The sequence below is a fragment of the Planococcus citri genome, chromosome 4, assembly GCF_950023065.1.
Source record: "Planococcus citri chromosome 4, ihPlaCitr1.1, whole genome shotgun sequence".
NCBI lineage: Eukaryota > Metazoa > Arthropoda > Insecta > Hemiptera > Pseudococcidae > Planococcus > Planococcus citri.
In genome coordinates, this window is record NC_088680.1 from 16,459,522 (window position 1) to 16,479,148 (window position 19,627).

The 19,627-nt window shown below is 34.3% G+C and overlaps 1 protein-coding gene and 7 long non-coding RNA genes across 8 annotated transcripts in view; all 8 read right to left on the reverse strand.

Moving 5' to 3' along the window:
• Nucleotides 1-19,627, reverse strand: part of sli (slit guidance ligand) — a 445,788-nt gene that overhangs the window by 111,340 nt on the left and 314,821 nt on the right. The gene's annotated exons all lie outside the window — the stretch shown is intronic.
• Nucleotides 1,029-2,885, reverse strand: LOC135844535 (uncharacterized). The gene is made up of 2 exons (XR_010558556.1): nt 2,614-2,885; nt 1,029-1,943 (listed from the first exon to the last, which is right to left on the reverse strand). It is a non-coding gene; the product is annotated as an uncharacterized LOC135844535 (long non-coding RNA).
• LOC135844536 (uncharacterized) lies at nt 4,468-5,865 on the reverse strand. Its single transcript, XR_010558557.1, has 2 exons — nt 5,630-5,865; nt 4,468-5,070 (listed from the first exon to the last, which is right to left on the reverse strand). It is a non-coding gene; the product is annotated as an uncharacterized LOC135844536 (long non-coding RNA).
• Nucleotides 6,683-8,195, reverse strand: LOC135844356 (uncharacterized). Its single transcript, XR_010558503.1, has 2 exons — nt 7,602-8,195; nt 6,683-7,257 (listed from the first exon to the last, which is right to left on the reverse strand). It is a non-coding gene; the product is annotated as an uncharacterized LOC135844356 (long non-coding RNA).
• LOC135843609 (uncharacterized) lies at nt 10,640-12,396 on the reverse strand. Its single transcript, XR_010558357.1, has 2 exons — nt 11,873-12,396; nt 10,640-11,466 (listed from the first exon to the last, which is right to left on the reverse strand). It is a non-coding gene; the product is annotated as an uncharacterized LOC135843609 (long non-coding RNA).
• LOC135843895 (uncharacterized) lies at nt 12,859-14,894 on the reverse strand. The gene is made up of 2 exons (XR_010558403.1): nt 13,943-14,894; nt 12,859-13,599 (listed from the first exon to the last, which is right to left on the reverse strand). It is a non-coding gene; the product is annotated as an uncharacterized LOC135843895 (long non-coding RNA).
• LOC135843894 (uncharacterized) lies at nt 15,345-16,968 on the reverse strand. The gene is made up of 2 exons (XR_010558402.1): nt 16,127-16,968; nt 15,345-16,044 (listed from the first exon to the last, which is right to left on the reverse strand). It is a non-coding gene; the product is annotated as an uncharacterized LOC135843894 (long non-coding RNA).
• Nucleotides 17,495-19,248, reverse strand: LOC135843896 (uncharacterized). The gene is made up of 2 exons (XR_010558404.1): nt 18,455-19,248; nt 17,495-18,365 (listed from the first exon to the last, which is right to left on the reverse strand). It is a non-coding gene; the product is annotated as an uncharacterized LOC135843896 (long non-coding RNA).

Sequence of the window (19,627 nt, forward strand, 5' to 3'; positions counted from 1 at the left end):
GATCTGTTTTCATTGAATCAGGTTGATCTTTAGATTTGCCTTTCTGCATAGGTTGTTTAATGGAGTTTCAACTATGTCAGTTCACACTTTCATTTTATGGCGATTTTTGCAAGCATTATTGCTAATTAGTGCTCAATCTCAGAGATGGAAATAAATTAAAAATGATTGCAGCATCAATTATTTTTCAAAATAATCAAATAATCAGCCAATATTAATCAGAGTACACAAGTAAAGAGATCATGCAAGATGTTCAGTTCCATAACATCAGGTAACCCACAACCATCAACCACTCAGAAAGCTAGAAATTATTAGTGCTTACTTACAATATAGGGAGCGCTATAATCTAATCAATTAGTCATCTTTTGATTAATAATCAGAACTAGGATAATTGATTACAATTGGCAATCCTTTCATCTCTGGCCAATCCTGATAGTTCAAGAAAACAATGAAACTGTTTTATGAAAAATATAGACTACTTTTTTCAGTTTCATACTTTATGGTATAGACAATAATACTAAAGATACTAGTTGAAATTTGATCTTCAGAGCCCTAAAGTGACAAAGAACTTGAAATAGTCACTTGTTGTTATGAAGCCTAAACTTTTGAACACTGATACTTTTGAGGTCCAGTACTTGAGGTATTGATATTTCATTTTGAAGAAATAGCCTGAAGTATTGTCAACCCGCATTGTTGCATTGATCACATAATGACCTATCACTAATCAATCTTCTTGGCTCTTTATCTCATACAATGTATTCTATTCTTTAGCCATCATTATTTTTTCAGCCCCATTTTTTGAAATCAGTGCTTCTTTTATACAGTTTTGCTGAAAGAGGACATGCCAGTCTCTCATTCTTTTTTTAATACAATATTCATTCATGGAGTTGGTATTCTGGTCTATTTTTGTACTTATTTGTGTTTTGGTACTACATAGTAGATACAAGTTCCTGATTACCCATGTGATGTTAATACACATTGAATGTTGTGTTTTTTCAGTATACCCATTATTTTTCAATAATAAAGTATACTTTCAGTTCATTTCCAGTTTAATTCTAAGCTAGGTACCTGTATTGTGGTATGTAAACATGATGTAAATATAAACATGACATGATCATCACAACATATGATATTATTGTCCAGTATCTACATATACCTACAATTTACAGTAGTACAGTCACTAAATTATGAAGTCTCATAGGCCTGAATACAGTATACCTGGGGACTCTTCAAAGCAAATTTCATTTCTTTTTTCTTTCTTTTTTTTAGTATATGGCGTCTACAAATACTTCAATAAATATCAAGTTATTTTTATACTAAGTATGAACACATAAATAAACAAATCAGTAAATTCCAACCATCATGTAATTACATAATTAGTATCTTTCTTCAGTGAAAGTTTCATTGGCCTCAAAAAACTGTTGAAAACCAAATCACTACTAACACAAATGGTGGCAAACTATAATTGTTGAAGTTTTACATGATTATTCGTAAGGTTGACCAGAAAACTTGGAAAATGCATAAGCATATTCAATACCAGCTATACGGTTATTGTATTTTTTAACCTTGGGGTCTTTACTATAGATTCCCCATAAGAGGACATGCTTATGCAACTGCAACATTCTTTCTGCATAGTCACAAACATCATAGCTGTTACTTTCATGATATATATCATTATATCGGGTCAAGTTTATATGCTCTGGCCACCCATGATATAAGGATACGAAACACTTGGTATTATTATCAATGTCAGGATTATCAAATACATTCATATAATATACATTTGTAACATAACCTAACATTATATAATTAAAAAAGGGAACGAGTGCAAAAGTGCTGTAATTGCTCATAAACTGTATAGTTGTCAACAGTGAGATGACTACTGAGAACACACCCATTTTAATTCAGAATCAATTATTGTCTTCGCGCGAGTTGTGAACTGAATTCTGAAATAATACACAAGTTGAATCATCCGTCGCATATAGCAAGCTGATTGATGATTGACATCAAGTATTTAAATTTAAGTATATCACAACTATAGCAAGTCATCATAGGTAATTTTATAGTACGTATTTCACTTTCCAGGTAGCTAAATATCATCATACAAATTAATTTGAAAAAATTCAGACCCAGGTCTAATTCCCTACATGAAAACTGCAATTCAAGCCCACATTACATGACATTTCAATCCTTCACACACTTGGTATAAGACTTCTAATAAAGTATCCACACATCTCAAAAAGTTTCAATTTTTTTCAAATTGACATCACAGACTCACATTTTGAGATACTTTACAGAAAAAATGAAACTACCATTTACTGGCCAGAAGATTGATTTCCAAAAAGAGAATATAACTTTTTGCCTATTATAAATAAGGTGGTTGGTATTCATTACAGTTCAAAAAAAGCCAAAATAAAAAATGAGGTACATGTCTCTATCTTCTTCTCTTCAAACTTGTCCACCTCCATCAGTTCTAAAGCTAGCTTCTTCAAGGGAGAATTGAACTTCTTACAAAAAAGTGAGCACTAAACTTACTTCAAACTTCTGCCAAAACTGAGAAGTTTATGCGAAAATGGCGCTTTAATTTGGAAATTTTGTAGTAATCAAGGTACCTACCTATGATTCAAAATGATGACCAACCATTCACAACGGATAGCTACTTGATTCAACCAGTCTCACAAACCAGCCAGTAGCACTCGAAACATCCCAGCATGCGAGGAAAAAACGACATACAGCCCAATAACCATCTTCACAAAAATATTAGAAGAAAATAAAACCTCCAAAAATAATCGCCAATTACTGCATTTATGGAAATGAGTTTTCAATTTACACACATCACATCGAGGCTAGGTTATAATGTTAATTGAATAATTACATTTAAGATGAAGGTCAATTCGTTATTGTTTTTTCAATGTAACTTTTCATTTCAACGCCTTCATTTTTCATTTCAATTAAAATTTTTCATATCGAGTTATCGACCCATTTTTTCACATCATCAAAAGTGGCAACAAGGTTTCAATGTGTAGGTAGTCCTTGAAAATGGTGTCAGTTTCCTGCAGTTGCGGATGTCAAGAGGCATACGCATTTCAATGCTTTTTATTCAGCACAATTGGGTATGAACCACAATGGAATTGTGCCTAATTCAAGAATTTTTTGGAGTGAATAAACATTTCAGACCAAACAAATAGATCACCGACAAATTCAGACTGTTTTTGAGATCCTTGAAGCCACAGAAACTACAACAAACTCTACACATTTGCTGAAGATTTCACAGCATTTCAAAATTGTGTAACCACAATATTAAAATTTGAAATACGTGGACGATATGGTAATAGGGACATGAAGAAAGCTGTCTTTGCTCTCTTTGCAAATGAATTAGAGCCATCGATCATCAGCAAAAATACATAGCAACAATTCCAAAATTTCATTTTTTGCTTTGCACTCCTTCTATGAAAGAAAAAACTGACTAAAAACTTACTCACAGTACAATTCATTTGATTATTTGTGATGAGCCAATAAATGAAACTTACCTGAAATCAAAGAAAAAAGAAAATAAACAATTAGATCTTACATAAACATAAATACATACAAGCACATCAATTTATTTTATTAGTAGATTCTATTGCTGTATCATTGTGTTTGTAAAAAATAATCATCTTCCAATTATGCCCAATTCGTTCCTTCGTTTTTGATATTTTTGACAATTGCATTATGCAAATTGAAATACATAAAAACGCCCCCAACTTGTGACATGAGTGAAAGTGGGGGAGCCTCGTATCTTTGACCATAATACAAGAAAATGAGAAACAATCTGCAGAGAATAATCTAATCAACATTAATTGCATTCATCAGTCTAATTACTCGTACCCATTTACATTCATTTTAAAACACTTAGCTGCCACATATGTTCACATAAATATGAGGCATTTCAATTCTCTGCTGCCCTCCTCAGCTCATTTATGATCCCTTATTTGTCTCCAGGTTACTCATTTCAAGAGTGCACACAAGTCAACAAAGCCAGGAATGGTTTTTTCCAGAATCTGAAATGTCGGTTTTCTTGATCAAAATGAGAAAACATAAATATTAGAGCATTCAGAGATCAGCAGGAGGGATCTGAATGGTGTTTTAGCCAATGATAGATTTTTGCAGAACAGTAAGTTATTCCTCCTCTTCAACTCGAGTCTCAAGCAGACCAACCTCCAGTAAGCTGATCATATTGACCATGGAAACCAGCAGCTGAAACCAAAGTTATACATATACGTATCTAGTCATCGATCAAAAAGGCTCCTCAGAGGGTGGACAAATTCGATGCTGATGATGATGTTGATACTAAAAATCTTTCAAATATTAGATTTTTCTTGGATTTTGGCTACACTTGAGTCTCCTATGTAGGTATGTATGTACATCGGGTGAGCAAATCCGTGGCCAAATAAGATCACCAGTTTGAAGGAGAAAATGAATTGTAATGTAGACCACTTCAAAACATCAATTTATTGTACAATACATTTCCCTTATGAATAAAAATCACAATAAGATATTTTAGCAGCACTTTTGGGGTTTCTGAGGTCAGTGTGCTCAACGTCAAATGAATTTCAATCAGCTCAAGTTGGTGTTACAGGTTGCCCATTGAATACGGCACCCGAAGGCTGGCTAAGGCCATATACATAATTGTGCTTTTTTGGATCTTTTTTAGGATTATAACTCAGTTTTCCATACAAGAGCATCCGTTCTTTTGCATTCTTTGCTCTTTCCGCATATCCACAAACTTCAGCGTTGTAACATATTAGATATATACCACTATACTTGTCCCATTCAGATTTAGGACGAATGTCATTAACAGCAATGAAACATTCAGCATCACTTTCAATTTGTTCACCGTTGTAGATATAGGACATAAAAAATACATTTCCAACAAAGCCATTTAGAATGAAATCAAACTCTGTAGAGGGATAGATTGCAAAAGTACTGTGAATGTTCCAACATAGAATTGCCATTGACAGTGAGATGACTGAGAAAAATATATCCATTTAAATTCTGAACTATACCGTGGGTCTTCTCTTTGTGATTTGAACTCTGCAATAATGATCTAGATTAAAATCAATCATTTATCACACATACCTAGCTGCTTGACACCATTTAGAATGATGAGTACTGCATTGCTCACCACCACACAGGCAAAGTGCTTGGTAATGAATAATAGCACTCGATACGCCTCTTCATTAAATAAAAAAAAAAATTGAATCAAAAAGTCAAGTTAGAAGAGTCCTTCCATTCATACCAGACTGCTTGGTTTACTCTAATGATTCCCACCAGCAATTAATTAGAAAAACAAACCAACAAAGGAATGAAAAAATTTCTGATCAAAACAGCGATAAAATAAAACAATTGAAAAGAGGAAGAGGAGACCTATCAATGATGTTTTTGCTTTCGAACTAATTTACTTACATGAGAGACTTCAAATTTGAAAGATAAAGTATTATTTTGAATATTTGTTTGTCTGTAAACATTACAAATTGGTACCTTTGCTCAACTATGTGTCTCATGATTTGATTAACTATACTATTGCTATCTCAAACATTTTTTTCTTCATCAATTCGACCCTCAAGGGATGGATGTTATCAGTAGCATTTACCTTTCACGATATTTCAGTCATTCAGGTACATCAAGTGAATCAAAATATTAAACTTTATCCATTAGATTCGCAGCCATGGTAGGTAGATGTACTTTGCACAGAGACTAGCATCAGTTCACAAAGTCTTTCAATCATTTACATAAAATGGAAATTCAGTAGGACTAGGAATAATGAATCACTCACCCGAACCACTTAATTCAACATGAAAGAGCAATACACCTATATATTTTAATTAACAATTTTGTAACATTCAAGGTACCTACTACCCACCAAATCACCCACAATTATGACCAACTATTAAGGACGACAAATTACTTGATTCAACTTGCCCCATGAGCCACATGATAGATATAACAGCATCAATGCACTTATACTTCATCACAAGAATCTGACAATCTCCCATTTCAGAAGCGTTGAGAAGGCCACCTCAATTACAAGCAAATTTTTGGGGGTTACTCAATATTCATGGAAATTTTCACAAGTTTCATAGAAGAAACTTCAAACCCTCAGGTAGTTGATTTTTTCCTCAGATTGCACTTCCCTCTCTTCTTCAACTAATTCTAATCAAATGGCCTTCTTAACAACTCAGAAACAACTAATTCCTCATCAGGCAACTTATAATTTTTGAAGGAAAAAAATGCATTGGAATGTTGAAAGAGCTGAGTAACACTTGAAATCAATTCAAATTGAATTATTTTCAATTACTTACACTCGCTGATGATTGCCATCACGACCCTGTTTTATTCAAAGAAAAAATTTGCTATTATCAACGTTGATATGTCACAAAGTAGTGAAGTTTCAACAGGCCAGTTACCATTACCTCCTATAAAAGTAAATCAATTTTTAAAAATTTCATGTCAAACTCTTTTAAAACTTGCAAGCCAAACTTTGATTGATTGACTTGACTGGTGAACCATCTCTTAGGTTAACTCCAACTCAAAAATACCTACAGCTATCTATTTCAGAGCTAAAAAAATACATCTTCTCTTTTGAAAATATAATAGTATAGGTATGTAAATAAATGAATATGCTCGAAGAATATCAATCAGATACTTGGTTTTTTCTTTTGAAATACATTTATTTAAATTTCAATATAAAAATCGAGTTAAAAAATAAATCACCCCCTGGCACATATCACCACTGGTCCAAACTTTCGCATCATTAGGTATTCGGCCGAAAATAACCTTTATCTTCATGCTCTATACCAACAGCAACGTTGTTGGTATCAAGATCTAACTCAGTCTTAGAATAAGTACATCTCATTTCGAGTGTTTTATTCAAAATCATCGTTCTCTCCGCAACAGCGCAACCCTCCGGGAGATGGCACTCGTGATAGCGGCCATTATGTTTCATTGGATTTGTAGGTTGAGGTACTTCCGTATGCGTATGCTTCATGGCTATGAAGCAAACCACCTCAGGCGCAACGCCAGCAAATTTTAGTCCCTCTGCATCACCAGCGTAATATACATTTAGAACCTCACCTATCATGACATAGTCGTACTTTGGGACGTATGCAATAGCGGTGTAATCACTTAAATACAATACAGCCAATGACAATGAGACGACTGAGAAAAAAACATCCATTCTGATTCAGAATCATGTAGTCTCTTTGCGTTGCAATGTGAATTCTGAAATTAAACGCAAGTTCAAAATGAATTATCCATCAAATAAAATATGTACACAGTGACATTTCGACATCTTGAATGGCTTAAGTCGGTATTTAGCACTATTCATACAAGCTTGCCGGTAAAAGTAATAACTATTAGAAAACCCTACTTTTTTTTTTTTTTTTTTTGATAATAATTACATTTTTTAAGAAATAGTCGACAGTCGCATAATATGTGGCATGTGAAAAGGTTGGTTGCATGGTCAATAATAATAATAATAATAATTTCAAAAGTATGAAATGAAAGAGGATAAACAATTCACAAAGACTTTTATCCAGAAATTCTGTAATGATCAAGGTACCTACCTAAGACCCAAAATGATGACCAACCATTCACATCGGAAAGCAATTTGATCAAACAAAACCAGCCAAATCAATGCGCTTGACAGATACCACAACAACGCTGGAGTTACTTCATCAGGATCTGTAATTTGTACACATCAAGCGCATACAAGTAGGTATGGAATACGCATAGCACATAAGCCCAATAACCCATAACCTATTTTGGACGAATCTTTACAGAAACATAAAAGCTCAAAAAATAATAACTAATTAATTTCTACAAGGAAAACACTTGAAAATTTCCTGTTTAAAGGCCAGATTGCAGTTGTAATAGAAAAATCATATTAAATGTACCGAATTGAGGAATAAATCCGTTTATTTCTCAATTAAACAACTTGATAAGATTGGTACTGTATTACAAGTTACAGTAATTCGTCGGCGAGTTCTAAAGTAGGGTAAAATAAGTATGCTAATGCCAGATTCACAAAAGAACTGTCCATATGGCACTTGACCCACACGCATGGGCAAATTTTGCTCACAAAACCAGAAAAAATTCTCAGTATGAAATAGTGACCTCATCTTATTTTTGAAGATTATACAAAGAAATTCAGCCTAGATGCTCATTCTTCCCTCTCCGCCCTCCACCAATTCCGAAGATCCGCCCCCTAACTTGAAAAATCAGTCCATCTATTTACCAATTGGTTGTACAAAAAGCAATTTTTTTGAACAAAAATTGTTCCTCAAAATCTTCTGTCATCATCAATTTTCATTTGGAGAAGCCATTGTGCTTGAAAGCTCAAAAAAACATTCTCAAAATCAGTTTTTTTGGTTTTCTACGGAAATGTACTGAACTTCTTTTCAAAAAATTTGTATCACAACCAATACATGTAATTGTTGACTTTTTAAATTTTGATTTTCTAGCTTGTGGAGAACTGAAATGCTTTTATCTTTCATATAAGCAGCACCAGAACATAAAAACCTTCTTCATCAAGAAAATTTTCAAAAGGTGGACGCAGATAATAAAAATTCAGTTTTTGCTGCCCAGTAAGAAATCGTTCAAGAAGATTGTTTTTTTCTGCTTCAAGTGTGAATATGCACAGTCCCTGTTGACAATTTTACTAGCAGAATGGTTGCATTAGTAGCACCCATCTAGCATGAGTAGCAGGAAACTAGAATGATACTAGCATAAAATGTCAGCTTATTACTGGCACAATACAAACTAGCAAGAAGTATGCTAGCAATGAGCTAGCCATACGCTATTAACATAACTACTGATTGAAGCTAGCATTTATGCTACCATATTGCTAGTATGAGATGAGCTCGCACAATGTATGCCAGCAATATGTCAGTTGAACCGTTGCCCCTTAATTACTAACTGATGCTAGAGATGCTAGTCAAAACCTCACTTTGTAATTACCGAGTGATGCTAGTATGAGATGAGCTAGCAAAATATATGCTAGCAATATGCTAGTTAAATCCCAGCACCATAATTACAGAGTGATCCCAGCAGTTCTTGCTAGCAAAATTGTATCATAATGCTAGTTACATCCCGGCACCATAATTACTGAGCGATGATGACAATTTCTGCTAGCATGATGCTACTGTATTGCTAGTGTGATGTGAACTGACATAGTACTCTACCAGCTTTACTACCAAATGAAGCTGGCAGTTCCTGCCAGCATAAAGCTACCATGTTGCTAGCTTGATATGAGGCAGTAAAAAGTACAGTGGCCATACACTAATTAATCCTAGCAGAATGATTTATCCCATTAACAATTTTACTAGCAGAATGCTAGCATTAGTAGCACCCATCTAGCATGAGCAGCAGAACACTAGCACACTTTGCCAGCAGACTTTTTATTGGAAAATGCATCCTAGCATAGAACTGGTATGGTGCCAGCATGAGGTGAACTAGCAAAAGGCAGGCCAGCAATTTGCTGGTTACATATGCTAGCAGCATAACCACTGAGTACAACTAGCAGTCACCAATAGCATATTGCTAGCGCATTGCTAGCATCCTGTAATGGTGCTAGCATGAGGTGAGCTAGCAAAATGCATGCTAGCAATATTCTGGTTACATACTAGAAGGACAATCACTGGTATACACCCACTAGTCTACTGCTAGCGCTATTCTAACCTCGATAAAGCTAGCAGTTGAGGTACTAGCATGGTGCTAGATTTTTGTTGGAAGACTTCTTATGGAGGTGCTAGAAGTCAAGCGCTAGCATAGTGCTAACAAGATGCTAGTGCAATGGTAGCTCTAAACTAGCATTGTAGGGCAATTGCCCATTTTTGGATATTTTTGGAAAATCGCATACCATTAATTAAAAATACCTCATAATCTTTTAAAGAAATTATTATTCTTCTAGCATTATACTAATTATACATTCACATGCTAGCAAAAAGCTATCAAGGGCATGCTAGCACCAGTAGCACCATTTTGGGCACCTTGACTAGTTCAAATGCGAGCAAATTGATGCTGATGCCAGCACAATGCTAGTCTCCCCGCTAGAATTATGTCAATTGTGTGCCAGCAATATGCTAGCATTCTGCCATTTGAAATTATCAATCCGGGTTGAGGAATTCTGTGGTTAAGGTACAAATTGAACTCAAACTTTTTCATGGTAGAGGATGGATTTTTGGGGGAAATGAAGGGTTCATTATAGAAAGACAAGTCGAACAACATTAATTTTGGCCATTGCGCCCTCCCATACCCCCCCCCCCTTCAGGAATCAATTCGGACCGTCAACACAAAATTAAATTTCAAAAAAATGATTTTGTTTTTTTAAAATAATGCAAACCAAAATGCCACTTTTTGTTGAAAATTACTCTTACACACTATTCATGAACAGACTTCACTTCTACCCCAGGCCACTCAGATTGCACAGTTATTGTGACAATGAACACTAATTTTTTTTGTCCAGTGTCTTCTAAATTTCATGAGTTTCACAAATTCTCTGTAATTTCATCTACTTTTTATGAATGTTTATACGAAATTTTCGAACATTTTATGGTGACTTGAGACGAGTTGTTGAACATTTTATAAATTTTTATACGTACAGTTTTATAAAAAATTTTACTTCTGAATATAACACAAAGAATAGACAAATAGCTATAGATAAAACAGAAGATGAACAAAATTACTCAAATAATGTCCATCCAACAATTACGTTCATTTTATTGTGAATGTAAACGACCTAATTTTAATACAAAAACTGATTTTAAAAATAAATCACTACAAACACTCATAGCAACCAGTTCAAACTTTCATTCAGAAAGCTACCTTTATGATCAATGACATTTGTAGCTCTCCCCACAAACATCATCAAAAGTAAAGAAAAAAACCTTCGGGTTTGTTCTTATTTTTTGGGTACAAAATTGGTCTTATTTGGAGAATAGATAATTTGATTTTTTCACACTTCTGCTCGCTAATTCCGGAAAAAAGCACCAGTCGCGGGAAACTCGACACCAGCCACTTGGTTATTGGTTGTATTATCATCTTTACTGGCAGTATACCTTGCTTTCATTAAGATGTCACGGCTTATGCGCATCGCCTTTTCTGTGAAATCACAAGCTTCACGTAGTGAACATTCGTGATATCGGCCATTATGTTTTGTCGGGTCTTCTGGCAAGTACACATCTTTCCAGGTATGCCTCATGGCAATGAAGCAAATCACACTCTCATTAAAGCTCGCTGAATTGTCAGGATTCGTATTCAGATAAATTATGTTTAGAACCCTACCCATCATGATATAGTCATACGGAGGAAGATGTGCAAAAGTGGAGTGATCACCTAAATACAATATAATCATTGACACTGAAATGGCTGCAAAAAAAACACCCATTTCAATTCACAATTATGGATTCTCTTCGGGTTGTAACGTGAATTCTGAAATTACAAGTATGTAAGTTCAAAATGTATTATCAGTAACATAAAATGATAGGTCAGTATTTCACAGTATGGGTACATGCAAGTTCACAGGTAAGTAGGTAAAATACAATGAATAATAATTAATAGAAAGCTCTCCCTGGGGGGGGGGAATAGTAATTTGGTTCAACTGTCAAACAATTTCACTACTTGTACGAAACTTTTTAAAAATTTGTTTAATGTTATGTTATTAATAATCCTTGTTTTGGCAAACAATGATATGGGTGGATGTAGCTAACAGTTCGCATAATTATAGGAACTCAGTTCTGAGAAATGCCGAGATTTCGTGAAAAGAAAGAATAATATACTATTTGGTTGCACAAAAAATACGTTCATTGGTAAATTTTCTAATGATCAAGGTACCTACCAATGACTGAAAATTATTTGATTTAACCGAACCAGCCAAATAATGCACTTGTTGGATACCACAGCCACGCTGGAATATAGTAAACAGCACACATAGCGCATGAGCACAATAACTCATAACCCATTTTAGAGAAATATGAAGAAATATAAAAAGTCCAAAAACAATAGCCAATCAATTCCTTCAGGGGAATATTCGGGAAATTACATGTTCCAAGGCTGTGTTAAAGTACTAATAAAAAATGCTATCAATCATATAATTTAGAAGTTTATTCTGCTGTTTTTTAATTGAAGTGTTTTAAATCCCTGAATTTTTGGAGGTTTTTGCAAATTTGTTTGCCCCGTGATATGAGCATTTGAAAATTTTCAATATTGAGCTCTTTACAATTTCAGGTGCAAACAGCTTCAGTTGTAAATTTCTTGCAATCAATATTGACAGGCTATTCACTTCTTCCTGATTCTCTTGACTTTCCAAAACTACTGTGTCAAAATATAAAAAAACCAGAACATGAATCAACTAATGAGAAATCAAAAGTTGCAAAATTGACGTGCAAAGGGTGTCCCACATGTTCCTTATGGCAAAAGGTTTCAACCTTTCAACTGAATTTGAAGCATTACTGGAGCTGGGGTTTTGAATTTCCACCTTTTCCCATCTTTTTCCAGCCACAAAAGTGTGAGTTTCCCATTGACTTGTACACCTGGAGGGTGCTCTGGATATGAGCTCCAACTATCCAACCCATCCTCCTCCTCTTTTGCAACAAATCCTAGCAAATCCATTTTGGATGCGAAGAAAAAAAATTATAAAGTATGAACAAAATATAAAAGTATTTAATGAGATCCAATCAGATCAGAGTTAGATTAGATTGGATCTACAATTGAATCCAAACTGATCATTTTCCATACGTTCAGATTGCGTCACCATTTTCCACAATAAGATATCCACATTGCTTAGTACAGCTTCATAAATTCCAGAAATAATTGACTCAAGTATTATGAATTTTATTTCAAAGAATAAAAGCGTTTATTTGTCAACACATTTGCATAACAATACTTTTTCACCGAAGGTTTATAAGATACCTATAGACAAATCACTCAATGAATATTACTTAATTATAGCCAATGCTCTATTCAGTGGTGATAACTGTGAGAAAATGTTTTAATCCAAATCAGATTTTTAAACAAGTATTTACAAAATTGCATCAGAATACATTCAACGAGATCCACTTATGTTAGATGAGTATCTCTAGTCATCGTTGGGTCTAATTATTTAGGTTCTGAAAAAACTATGTGTAAATGCAAACTCCAAACCAACCACCACGTTATTGGTTTTTAAATCGACCCTTTCTTTGGAATACACCGCTGTCATTCTCACTAATTTACCCTTGTTCATCATTCTCTCAGCAAGTAAACAAGCATCTATGTTTGTACACTCATGATATCGACCGATATGTTTCCTAGGATCTGAAGAATCTGAGACTTGGCCAACATCCGAATCATTATGATTCACCGCGATGAAGCACTGCACATCTTTATTAAGATCATCCTGTGTGATTTTAGTTACATATTGTATATTCATAACAGGACCTATCATCGCATAGTCATACTGTGGAATCCATGCGAAGGCAATGAAATCACTCAAACATAATACAGCTACTGACAATGAGATGACCGATGAAAAAGTGCCCATTTCAATTCAGTATTATGTATCCTCTTTGCCTTGTAATATGAATTCTGAAATAATACACAAGCTGAAACTTAATCATCCAATACATATGTACATATAAAGGGCTTATTGCTAATTTGCTATCATGTTATTTAAAATTACAGATGGGTAATTAGTAGTTTGCAAGCTCAAAAGCAAAGTACAAACAAGATTTCAAGGAGGGGGAAAACATGAGAACCAAATATCCACTTTTTCCCATTTAGGTAATTTTTACATCCCTATTTTAGCGTGTTGAATGTTCATGGCTAGAAATGTTCTCATGAGGGCCTGAATAGATATCTGATAAAATCACTTCACGAAAGTAAGGAAAGTACTGCATAAGTACAATTATGTTAAGCTCAAGGTACCTACCCATAACCCAAAATGACAATCTACCATTTACAATAGAAAACCAGTTAATCAATGTGTTTAATGTATATAACAGCACCATTCAAGTTACTTCATCAGCAATGGTAATTCATACATACCAAGCGTATACAAGCAAGTTGCAAACATAGCGTCTGATTGCAATAGACCTCGACCCATCTTACAGCAATATTAAGCAACATAAAACCTAAAACCTCTAAAAATAATGGCTAATTAAGTTCTTTGGGAATGTACATATTTCCAAGTTACATGACCGAAGGCTGCAATATAGTGCTGATTTAAAACTCATTTCTCAAGTAATTGAGAAGTTGACCTATCAAATCAATTAATCATTTTTGTGATTCATGATTTAAAAGTTCAAATTCCTACCAAAACTTCACCATGATATTTGAGCAAAAAATGCCAACCTACCTTCTCTCTTGGAAATAACAGTTCTTTGAAACATAATTTTTTCAACATTTCAACTCTTGGTCATCATTCATCTTCTCCAACCATTAGTGTTGTAAGAAGGGATCTCCAGAGACTTTCAATCAATATATGTAGGATCTACCTCAGTTCAAGGCTACAATATTCGAATGATCAAAGTAGCAATAAGTTCAATGTGGGTACTTGTTCTTTCAAATAGTTACTTTCAAAAATATTGTTCAATCAAAGATTAACCCACCTATCTATACAATGAAATAATCCAAATATCAAAAACGAGCCCAGAAATACCCACCTACCCTAATTGATACTCGCCATAACGTCTACAGATAATCAATGAGAGTGAGGATAACACTGCATAAATGCCATAATTCCCACAAATGCTCAGTAAGAGTGAGGAGAATACCATACAAATCCACAATAGGAGCAGTATTGAATTATGCTGAGAAGCATATTATTACACGAGTCCAATTAAAGGATCATCAATAGTGTTCTTCTCAGTACATGGATGGTTAGAAATGAAATAAGACCTGGAATCAGATCAACTTCTGGATAGCTTGAGCCATGACGAGCAATAAAGGCTGCTTAGGTGACTATGGCTTGCAGATGGGGTTACCAGCTGGAAACATTACTTCAACAGAGTGTCATGTCACAGATTTGTGTGAGGAAGACCAGAGGAGCATCCAGATTTACTTTCCTATTGATCATAATGAAAACAATTTGGAAAGAAGAGAATCTGTAATCCATGCAACAAGATAAGCAGCAAAAAAGTCTTGCTTGAATTACACCGGGTTGTATTTACTATGAAATCAAAACCATGAGTCAGTTTTGCCACAATCCGGTTGTGAGGTTGCTCATATCATAGTGTTTGCTTCACATTGAAATGAAGGCAACTAAAGACAACGTTTTCCTAATTTGTTATTAAATAAGTCTGATGAATAAATAAAACGCTCAAACAAAAACATGCCATCGTAGTTTCTTGTAATTATAAAACTTATCAAGGTCTATTCTAATTACAAATTGTTGTACAAAGATAGTAACTGATGAATGAACTGATCAAAAGTGTCCAATTAATCAGTTTCTGACTTCAATTCAAATTTCATTGTTCTTAAGCAATAAAAAACATTCATCCACAAACACCACAAATTAAAAAAAATAAATAAATAAAATACATCACTACTAATACACGTCATTAATTGGGAGCAAACCAAGCTCCTGGATTAGTAGCCTCTATAGCAGCTATTCCATTATTATTGACTTTATCTTTTTCCTTAGTGAAAAGTCCATAAAAGTTGACAGGCCTTCTCGATCTATACATTCTTTCGGCAAAAGCACAAACACTCAGGCGTTCACTCTTATGATATAGGTTACTATATTTGTAAACTGCTGCATCTGAAACGTTACCATAATATACAGCAACAAAGCACAACCCATGTGTCTCCATAAAGACATTTGTAACCGTGGCATATTTCATTACATAGTCATATTTAGGACCCTTTCCAACAACCATGTAATCACTCAAACACATCACAGCCACTGTGAAAGAGATAACTGAGGGTAACATGATGGTTACAAATACTGATGAAAACTATGCCACCGTAGGTATTGCCTGAACCACAGTATGGCCAGATTTATGGGAACTTCCTCTGTTTTTGTTTGAAAATCTAAAATTCATGCAGATAGCAGAAAAGAAATGTGTACCAAAACTTTGCTATCTAAAAATTTTGTAATATTCAAAATACCTACCTATAAATGATCACTGGCCATTCACAATATAAATCCATTCAATTCAATTGGTCTCATCAATCAAGAACACACTAAATACACTTGATGAATACTGCAGCACCAGTGGCATTACTTCATTAGTATAGCTCTGAACTAACTACTTGTAACAGACAAATTTTTGAAAATTCAAGCGGTCTGAAACCTTCAAAAATAATTGTCAATTAGTAATGGAAATGTGTATTAATCACATGCTTCAAGGTTTTGTAACAATGCTAAATGAAAAATTATCCCAAAAGTACCAAATGGAAAAGTTGATTGCTGTTTTCCAATAAAACTGATTGTGCGCCTAATCTGCAATTATTACAGAATATTTTAGTGATTAATAATTTGGAAGGTCGAAGTTCCCATCACAACAGAGCCTTGACTTCTGCATAATTCAATTTCATAAAACTCATGTACCTATGCATTTATTAAAATTACTTACAAGTACGACTTCCCATGTTGCAATATTGTGTTCTTAGTAAAAAGAATATTTGTTTCACCTCAGAAGCGAAGCACTGTAATTCCATGTTCCCATAAGAACCGTCTGTGACATACATTGAGCCTGACACTCATGCTCAGTCATACTCTGCTGGATTCTCAATTTTGACTTTTGAGAAATAGTGTATTGAAACAGGTGGCATTAACAATGCCTGAATGTGCGCTGAAGTGATACCAAAGTTTCAAAGCCATTTGTGCATGTGTGCTCCATAGTGAATTCAGAAACACTATAAGGCTATAAAAACCATCCAATGTAATAGCACCAAATAAGGATGAAACCATTTACACAAGCTTATAACATTCCCATATCTGACTCACAGTACTTCCATACTGTAATCATTATTTCCATATAAATGTTAAAACTACTTGGCCATTCTTCTGTGAAATTGAACTTGCTAATGCTAAGGATGACACCAAGGCATAGATGATTTTCTTAATTGGTCTTGTCTTGCCCTTCCCCATTGAAAAATTACTTATTTCTGACACTTCCAGTTGTATTGGAGTAAAACTACATGTCATAGTCTTACTTCCGAGCACATGCACACACACAAAGAAAAACATATTGATAACTACATTTTTAGGCCTCAGCTGCATCATCTGCATCATCACATTTGTAATTTTCTGCACACCTTTTTCGTTTTCTATAGGGATCTTGGAAAACAAAACAATATTCCAAATTCTTGTCATTTTGATTTTTTTACTTCCGCGCACCAATTCAATTGCCACCAAAACAAATATAAAAAATCAAAAACTAAGTACCTATTTCAATCACAGGTAGATACTAATTTCTTTCAACATCATTCATAGGTAAAGATGAGTGAGGAAATCAATCAATAAATAAGTACACAGTTTGAACAAAAACATATCATTAGTTTTTTGTTCTTACTTATAAATTTCACCAATCAAGTATTGGTTTGATCGCAAATTGATAAATAATAATGCTTAAATGAATAAACAGCTCAAACAAAAGTGAATTAAACATCAATCTTCTTTCATAAATATTAAGTTGATCAACCCTAGGTTTTTGAAAATATACACAAAACAAAACATTTAACAAAAAGTGTTACCATTAACATGCTATACTGGAGTGAGAGCTTCCATCCCCAAAGTCTCCTTCAAATAAATAAAAATACATATTTATATGTAGCTTAAAGTTTAGCTTTCCATACTGGTATCACTGACTTGGAAAAAAAAAGTTAGAATAAAACTATGCAGACCATTCCACATTTTCACCAGAAATTTCAAGACCACCTACACCATTATTGAGACCACCTAACATTTCTACCAGCAGCTTCGAGACCAACTACATAATTATTTGCATTAGTATTAGATGGTTCTACACTGAACAATCCATAGAAGTTGACTCTGACTGTTCGTCTCATCAAACTTTCTGCATACTCACAAACTTCGAAGTCTATGCATTCGTGGAATTCTCCATTATATCTAATCACTTCCTTTTTTGTTGGATTTTCATCGATCATGGCTATGTAACACGATACAGTTTTGTCAATATAAGGGGTGGTTATATCGAAGTCTCCTGGTTTACCTGAGTAAAATACATCAAGCACTGTACCAGTCATTACATAGTCATACTTCAGAACCAATGCATAAGTGCCAGTATTTAATAAACACAATATAGCCGTTGACAAAGAGAGGACTGAAGACAACATGCCCATTTTAATCAACGATCATCTATTATCACCTCGTTGTGATCTGAATTCTAAAATAATACACAAATTACGAATAAGTTATCTATCACACACTCAGGGAGCCAATTGAAATCAATTTTGTAACAATCAAGATACCTACCTATAACCCAAAATAACAGTTTCATGCACCAGTCAATCAATGTACACCAATGATTACTACAGCAGCGTTGAAGTTGCGTTTTCAGCTTTCGCTACGTAGCGACATGTGTTGCTGGCAAAACTAGCGGTACGACTCAATAACCCATCCCAGAAAAAAAAATACAGAGAAATTCAAGACCTTTAATAATGGATTTTTAATTTCAATATCCACACCAATGGAAACATTCATAAATTGCATGTATCAAGGCTCGCTTTTGACACTAATTGAAAAATTGTTTGGCAAATAATGGGAACGTTTACCTCGCAATTAAACCATACTAATTACTCGCAAACTTTGCCATTAAATTATAATTGGAAATTTCAAGTTCCTACAGTAGGTAACTTGGCCTTCATTTTGACAGAATTTTCAGTAATTCTGTTTTGCTTGCTAGCAATAATTCCGCTTGTAGGCAAAGTAAGTGACGTTTCTTCAACAGTGTCATTTAGAGATTCTATTCACGTATTGTGCTGTATGCTGAGTCAAGGGCTAACTGTAGAGAAAATAGATTTTCATGCAGGGTTTAGATAAACACAAAAGAAAAATTTGGTAGGCAAAATGATGGTTGCAGTCATCAAGAAATAAATCAAATCACTATTGCTGAAGGGGATGGGGTGCCAAATTGTTAATTACATAGACATGATAAACCATTCAATACTCCAACTTCACACAGTAATCATCTCACATCTGAGGTTGAATTCCTACTCAAGAAAGAGAGAGAGAAGAAGATGGATGAAACATGATAGGGACTTGGCAAATAGACTGATGAGAAGTACTCATCTGAACGCTCTACCTTCAAAGGCATCCAGCTCGGGTGCTTAGTGAAAAGTATTCCTTGCTGCCGTTGCTCAGTCGCTTCAATTCCAAGTACACTTACAGTGGTTGATCAGTTACACAATAGGGCACAGTCGAATTTTATACTCACACTCTCTATAGAAATTGTTATAGAATTCATTCAAAAAGTGACTTTACAATCTAACAAAACATACTGGAATTTTCAAGAATCTCGCATGATTTGATGCAAATGTTTCTTGAGCATTGCTAAACAACTTTGAGTTCAAAGGTAAATTGTGATTTTCAAGATTCATGAATCTAAAATTTATACCTACTGATTTTTCAGATTTTCAAAACAAGTCA